Source organism: Dipodomys merriami, unplaced genomic scaffold (genome assembly GCF_024711535.1).
Source record: "Dipodomys merriami isolate MVZ:Mamm:240054 unplaced genomic scaffold, mDipMer1.0.p SCAF_635, whole genome shotgun sequence".
Lineage (NCBI taxonomy): Eukaryota > Metazoa > Chordata > Mammalia > Rodentia > Heteromyidae > Dipodomys > Dipodomys merriami.
Window position 1 is genome coordinate 69,736 of NW_027206219.1, and position 7,533 is coordinate 77,268.

Here is a 7,533-nt window from a genome sequence, read left to right on the forward strand (position 1 = left end):
TAGTTTTCTTTAAACCAAATCAAAACAGTTTACCCACTGGACACCATTGGGAAGTTTCTTGACTCAGGCTTTGGCCCTATCACAAAATACGTTGTGGATGCCCTCTATGGAGGACAATTGGGAAATTGCTCTTTATAGCAGCAGCATAGTCATTTTTAGAGATTTAAGTATATTCCAACTAGAAGGTAGAAATATAGTCATTTGATTGTTGTTTAAGTGAAATTTATGTGAACATAAATAGGTATGTGAATATATATATATATTATCCTAAAATACATTAACCACCTTCTTATCATTTGTTCTAAGGGGTAGATTCATAGAATAAGTCTTTTGGAGTATTTTATATCTATATAATTTTTAAAATATTTTTCTGATTGTAAAATCAAATATCATTCATCCTAAATGGTCACTTTCTGTTAGGATTTTAAAAAGAGGTAGCTAAGGAAGTACAGCAGTATGTACGTGGTGTTCAGGTAAGGGGTAGGTTTATTCATCATTCCGGCTGACACCAGGCCATCTTGGTCCTCAGCGTGGTGGGGAAAGGACTGGGAAAGAGAGCTTGAAGAGCTGGGAATAAGAGAGAAAATAGCTAGAAAAGAGAGCACCTGGGAAAGGTGGGAAAGAGAGAGCTAGGAAATAGAAGAGACCTGGGAAAGAGAAGAGAAGGAAAGAGCTGAGAAAGAGCTAGAAAAGAGCAGAGAAAGGGCATCTGGGCCTGGGGTAGGCCTTATCTAAGGTATGGGCGGAGAAAGTTGTGGCCACATCAAATTCAGATGTGACCTCAGCAGATGCAGATGTGACCTCTTCCATGTGTGCCAGTTGCCTAGATAACGCAAGTACTGGGTAGAAAATTTGCTGCATGCCTAGATAACGCAAGTACTGGGTAGAAAATTTGCTGCAAGGAGGGTGGAGTCTGCTTGCCATCCAGGAGCAGACTTTACACTTTCCAAAGCCTGTGTGTCTAATTTCCCTTACTTTCTTTTTTTTAAAAAAATTTATTGTGAAAATACTGTACAGAGGGGTTACAATTACATTGGCAAGGCAATTAGTACATTTCTTATCAAGCATTGCTGCTACCTCCTTTGTTTCCTCTTCCCACCCCTCAACTCCCCCCCGCCCCCCGCCATCCTGCCAAAGTTGTAAAGTTCGTTTTTCAACATAACAATTTGTCCATCTCATTGTTGTAATGGGTCCACCTATATCACTATTTAAACGGTTTGTTTTTGCCCTTCCCCTCCACAAATTATAACAACATCAAATACAATGAAAGCAGGGATTATACCGTGGGGGAGGGACATACAAAGCAACAAAGAAATGATCTTATAAATATGTTAGATACAATTGCAAGAAAGAAAAAAAAACGTTTGACTACTTATCTTGGGGTTCATATCACCTAGCATCAACTTATCTGACCTTTTCTTCTTGTCTCAGACATAAACTAGTAGTTCAGATTTCAAACTGACAAATAAATGTAAGGAAGCCAACAAAAAAATTCAGTTCCTCTCATCTGATGATGCCTCTACAACAATGAGGAAAGAGTTCATCCTGCTAAGGAATTATGATAGGATATCAAAAAGAAAATTCATTCTTCTAGGTCTTCCATATTTTTTCAATGTAACCTAAATGATGTAAAACACAATATACTGCTCTGATACTTTTACGTTTTATCAGTTTTGCACATTTTCATATGGACTTCACCTCAGTCTACAACATTCCTTCATTATTCTGTCCCTGATATTTTTACACTACCACGACATAAGAACATTTTCATATGATTTTTATTATAAAAAACTGTACAGAGGTGTCTCATTTATGAGAGCAAATAATGAGTACATTTCCTAACAAGCATTGTTCCCTCTTCCCACCATCCCTTCCCTCCCACCTCCACAAATACGCTCCCCTTCCCCCTTCCCCTGCCTAAATTGTAAAGTTCATTTTTCAGCAGAGTGTCTTGTGCATCTCATTGATACAATGGGTTAACCTGTATCCCTATTTAACCATTTTGTATTTCCCTTCTCCTCGTCAAATTAGAGAAACGTATACACAGGATGTAGGTGTACCAACTTCAAATACAATGAAAACAGGGGTTATAGCGTGCGGGAGGAACATATACAGAAACAAAAAAAATCATATTGCACATCATAAGTACATTAGAAACAATAACAAGAAAGAAAAAACATACTTGTGTCCCTGTCTTTGGGTTCATTTCCCTTAATATCATCTTATCTGCTCATATGCACATAGCTTTTGAATTATTCTGCTTATCCCAGACATATATTAGTTATTGAAAATAAGGGAAACCACGGGACCTATGTTTCTTTGGACTTGGCTTACTTCACTTAATAAAATTTTTCCAAGACTTTCCAATTCCTAACAAATTGGGTGATACCATTCTTTCTGATGGAGGCATAGAATTCTGTTGTGTATGTACACCCATATTTTCTTGATCCATTCATCTACTGAGGGGCATCAGGGTTGGCTCTATATCAGCTATTGTAAATAATGCTGCAGTAAACATAGCTGTGCTGGTAGTTTTAGTATGGTCTTGTTTGTGATCATTTGGGTAAATGCCCAAAAGTGGGATTGCTGGGTCATAGGAAAGCTTTATATGGAGTCTTTTGAAGAGCCTCCATACTGCTTTCCAAAGTGGTTGAACAAGTTTACATACCCACCAAGAATGCAGTAGAGTTCCCTGTGGCCACATACTCTCCAGCATCTGTTGTTGCAAAAATATGGAACATTTCACTAATTTGCATGTCAACCTTGCTCAGGGGCCATGCTAATCTTCTCTGTATTGTTCCAATTTTAGCGTATTTGCTGCCTAATTGAGCACAGAACATTTTTTATATATAAAGTGTAATTGATTTTCTTAAACTAGACAATTCAAAAAAAAAGTAAGTTCAAAAGAATTCTTGTGAAATTTTAGAACCATGTATTTCTTCTTCTTCTTCTTCTTCTTCTTCTTCTTCTTCTTCTTCTTCTTCTTCTTCTTCTTCTTCTTCTTCTTCTTCTTCTTCTTCTTCTTCTTCTTCTTCTTCTTCTTCTTTTTTAGCAATACAACAAACTGTTAAAACCATGTATTTCTTACATAAGCACACATTTAAGAATAAAGTCAAGATTGGCATGTCAAAAACAAAATAATTCCAGATATTTGTTGTTCAAGAGATGTGTAAGAGGAGAAATTCATTTATTCTATACAAGGCACCTGTCATAATGAACACTGCAGCAAGTGTTAAGGTTTGTTAAGTTTTAAATGTATTTAATTTTGGGAATTTGCATATATATGCCAAAATTAGGACTGTTTGGCTGGTCATAAACTTTTCTATAAAGTATTTAAGGCTTATGGTAGCAGACATATGGTACTAATTATGTACCTTTCAGAGTTTATACAAACATTACCAATAAGAAATTGCAAAGTCTTTGAGTAAAGAAGCAGAGTGAAGAGTTAAGACTTTGTTAACCATATAGTTTCTTTAAATTTTTAGGGCTTCCTTACTTAACATGTTAGTGAGGAACAAATGATGATATAAGCCATATACAAATGATGAGATGAGCCATAAAAAGTAATCTTAGTGGTAATTTTAAAGACTACTCATAGCCCATAAAACTCTTTTTGAGGGGCTGGGAAGGTGGCTCAGTGGTAAAGCGCTTGCCTTGCATGCTTGAGGCCCTGGGTTCGATTCCTCAGCACCCATAAGCAAACAACAAGCCGGAAGTGGTGATGTGGCTCAAGTGGTAGAGCGCTAGCCTTGAGCTGAAGAGCTGAGGGGCAGCGCCCAGGCTCAGAGTTCATGCCCACGACTGGACCCAAAATAAAAACCAAAACAAAAGCCTCTTTTTGAACATCATAATCTTAGCCAGTTTTAAATGCACAGGAATATGAGAAAATAATACACTGGTAATTGTTTGGTTTTTTATTTTATTAATCATTAATATTTAACTTTTGGTTTTCTTTATTTGTTGCATTGTTTCCCTTTTTGTAATATAATACAACTTTTTATAAGTTGTCATCAGGAGGTACTTTGAGAAGCTTACTGGGATGGCCAAATATTTTTTATAGGTGCATGTGAGTTTACAAAGAAGAAAATTAAGAACAAAATATTTATTAAATAAATTATCAAGTACAGTCTGAATCAGGAGGGATGATAAATGTCCACACCCAAAATCTTAGCCCTCGTCGGAAGCGGCGGTATTACAGAGTTGAGACCACAAAAGTGAGAGACTGTTTTTGTGTTTTTTGTTTTTGTCAGTCGTGAGGCTTTAACTCTGGGCCGGAGTGCTGTCCCTGCACTCTTCAGCTCTAGGGTGGCACTCTAGACCTTGAGCCATGGCACCACTTCTGGTTTTCTAGTGGTTTATTAGAGATAAAGTCTCACGGACTTTCCTGCCCGGACTGGCTTTCAACTGTGATTCTCAGAACTCAGCCTCCTGCATAGCTAGGATTACAGTCGAGCCACCGGCACCCAGCATTGTTTTGTTGATTTTTATTTTGTTGGTCATGGGGCATGAATTCTGGGGCCTGGGTGCTGTCCCTCAGCTCAAGGCTAGCACTACCATTTGAGCCTTCATCTTTTTCTACTTCTGTAGTGCTGAGGAACCAAACCCAGGGCCTCATGCATGCAAGACAAACACTCTACCATTGAGCCACCTTCCCAGCTCCTGAAAGACTGTGTTTTAAAAAATCATCTAAACAACATTTGCTTTCTGCTTTGAGTTATATAATGAAATATATGAATATCTTTTTATATTTTTGTGAATTGTCATACTTCTAAATTTATACTAACTTCAGCCACTTTATCCTCTTCAAAATCATGAGAGATTTCTCAAAGTCTCTGAGAGATTTCTTCTGGGAAGATTGTATTTGCACTTATAATTTCTTCTGAGTCATTTTTATTTTCATTTATTTTTTATTTTTTTATTGTGAAAAAACTGTACAGAGGGGTTACAGTTACATGGGCAAGATAATGAGTACATTTCTTATCAAGCATTGTAGCCTCCTCCTTTATTTCCCCTTCCCATCCCTTCCAAGCCTCCCCCCCATCCAATCCTCCCCCCACCCCCCCATCAAAGTTGTAAAGTTCGTTTTCAACATGACAACTTGTACTTCTCATTGTTGCAATGGGTCCACCTGTATCCTTATTTAAATGACTTGTTTTTCCCCTTCCCCTCCACAAATTATACCAACATCAAATACAGTGAAAGCATGGGTTATACTGTGGGGGAGGGACATACAAAGCAACAAAGAAATAATCATATAAATGAGTTAGAAACAAATGTATGAAAGAAAAAAAAACATTTAAATACATATCTTAGGGTTCATTTTCCTAACATCACCTTATCTGACCTTTTCTGCTTGACTTATACATTACATATACTAACTATTGCAAATGAGGGAAACCATGGGTCCTATGTTTCTTTGGGCTTGGCTTACTTCACTTAATATAATTTTTTCCAAGTCTTTCCAGGCCCATATCAAGCATTGAAAATAGAAACAGCAATAAGAGACCTCCCATCTAAGAAAAGTCTAGGACCAGATGGTTTTACAGCAGAATTCTACAAGGCCTTCAAAGCAGAGCTCACACCAATACTCCTCCAACTCTTCAATGAAATTGAAAGAGAAAGTTCACTACCGAACACATTCTATGAAGCCATCATAACCCTCATCCTAAAACCAGGCAGGGACTCATCATTTTTATTTTTTATCAAAATCATTTTATATTTTATGTTGATTGGTTATCATACATCAAATACTTTCAAATGTACATGTAAAGTCTAAAGATAGCAGTATCAATATTCTCATACAGCACTTGTTTATCTGTTATGTACTTTCAGTATTATTGTACTTCTCTCTTTCACCCTTTCCATTCATGGTCTTTCTCTTTCATGCTCCATGTCTGCTACTTAGAATTTCTGCTGGTCTATTATCCTTCAGAATTCACTGGTTTTGTGGGAACATGATAGGGACCAACAGTTTCCCTTGCATTTTTTAAGAATTATAAGAGTGATGTGATTTTATTCTTTGCCATTCTAAATGGCAAAACAACAGATCTAGGAATTCCTTTTTACTTTTCTTCTATTATAAATTTTATCTCATAGGAATCATTGGGATAGATAAGATATTTTAACTTGTGACGTAAAAGTTCTTTTTCTTTTACAAACAACCTTTTTCTTTGATTATCAGTAAGTAACTACATGTAATGAAAACAAAGCTATCCTATGGTAAGTAGACCGAAGTTGTTCACAGGGATGAAAAACAAGGTAATGGGGCAAGTGAGAACAAAGGATACCCATCATAGAGCACAGCTCCTCAGAGCAGTTTATCATGTATACTTTGAGAGAATGACAATGTGCTGGGAACTATTGATTAAATCACTGAACACTGATTTATATATATGTACATATATTTGCATATGTATATTTATTTATATATGCATATATGTGTGTATATGCCCTTATATATGTACACATGTATGTTACTATACACACAAATTCACACATACATATACACATGTATACATGCACACATGGAGAAAGACACATATTTACAGCCAACACAAGTTTCACTAGTTGTTGACTATGCCTTAGATGGAATGCTTGGAACAAAATATGTTGAAAATGTATTTGTCTCCATGAGTTCTTTTACCACTCCTCTTATCTCTTAAAACTGGTAGGTTTTGACAGATTCGACTTGCAAAATGCAGTACAAGTCACTTAGGAATCAGTAAGTAAAGAACATATGGTGTCTCCCAGCTCCCTACAGAATGCTTGCTCTTATAGACACTCTCAACAACCAAAGTAGCAGGAAAATACCCTTGTAAAGGGTATTCCATTGTTGGAATGGGTCCACCTATATCCCTAGTTAAACGATTTGTTTTTTCCCTTCCCCTCCACAAATTATACCTACATCAATACAGTGAAAGCAGGGGTTATACCGTGGGGGAGGAACATACAAAGCAACATAGAAATCATCTTATAAAAATGTTAAAAACAATTTCATGAAAGGCAAAAAAACATTTGAATACTTATCTTGGGCTTCATTCCCCTAACATCAACTTATCTGACCTTTTCTGCTTGACTCAGACATATACTAGTTATTGCAAATAAGGGAAACCATGGGACCTATGTTTCTTTGGGCCTGGCTTACTTCACTTTATATAATTTTTTTTCCAAGTCTTACCATTTCCTAACAAATGGGGCGATGCCATTCTTTCTGATGGAGGCATAGAATTCCATTGTGTATATATACCATATTTTCTTGATCCATTCATCTACTGAGGGGTATCTGGGTTGGTTCCCTATCTTAGCTATGGTAAATAATGCTGCAATAAACATAGTTGTGCTGGTAGTTTTAGTATGGTCTTGTTTGTGATCATTTGGGTAAATGCTCAAAAGTGGGATTGCTGGGTCATAGGGGAGCTCTATGTGGAGTCTTTTGAGGAACCTCCATACTGCTTTCCAAAGTGTTTGAACAAGTTTACACTCCCACCAACAATGTAGAAAGATTCACTTCTGTCCACATCCCTTCCAGCATCT

General features: G+C 36.8%; 1 non-coding gene across 1 annotated transcript; it reads right to left on the reverse strand.

The window, feature by feature from the left end:
• Positions 1-2,726: 2,726 nt before the first annotated feature.
• Positions 2,727-2,833, reverse strand: LOC138815295 (U6 spliceosomal RNA). Its single transcript, XR_011368277.1, has one exon. It is a non-coding gene; the product is annotated as a U6 spliceosomal RNA (small nuclear RNA).
• Positions 2,834-7,533: the final 4,700 nt, after the last annotated feature.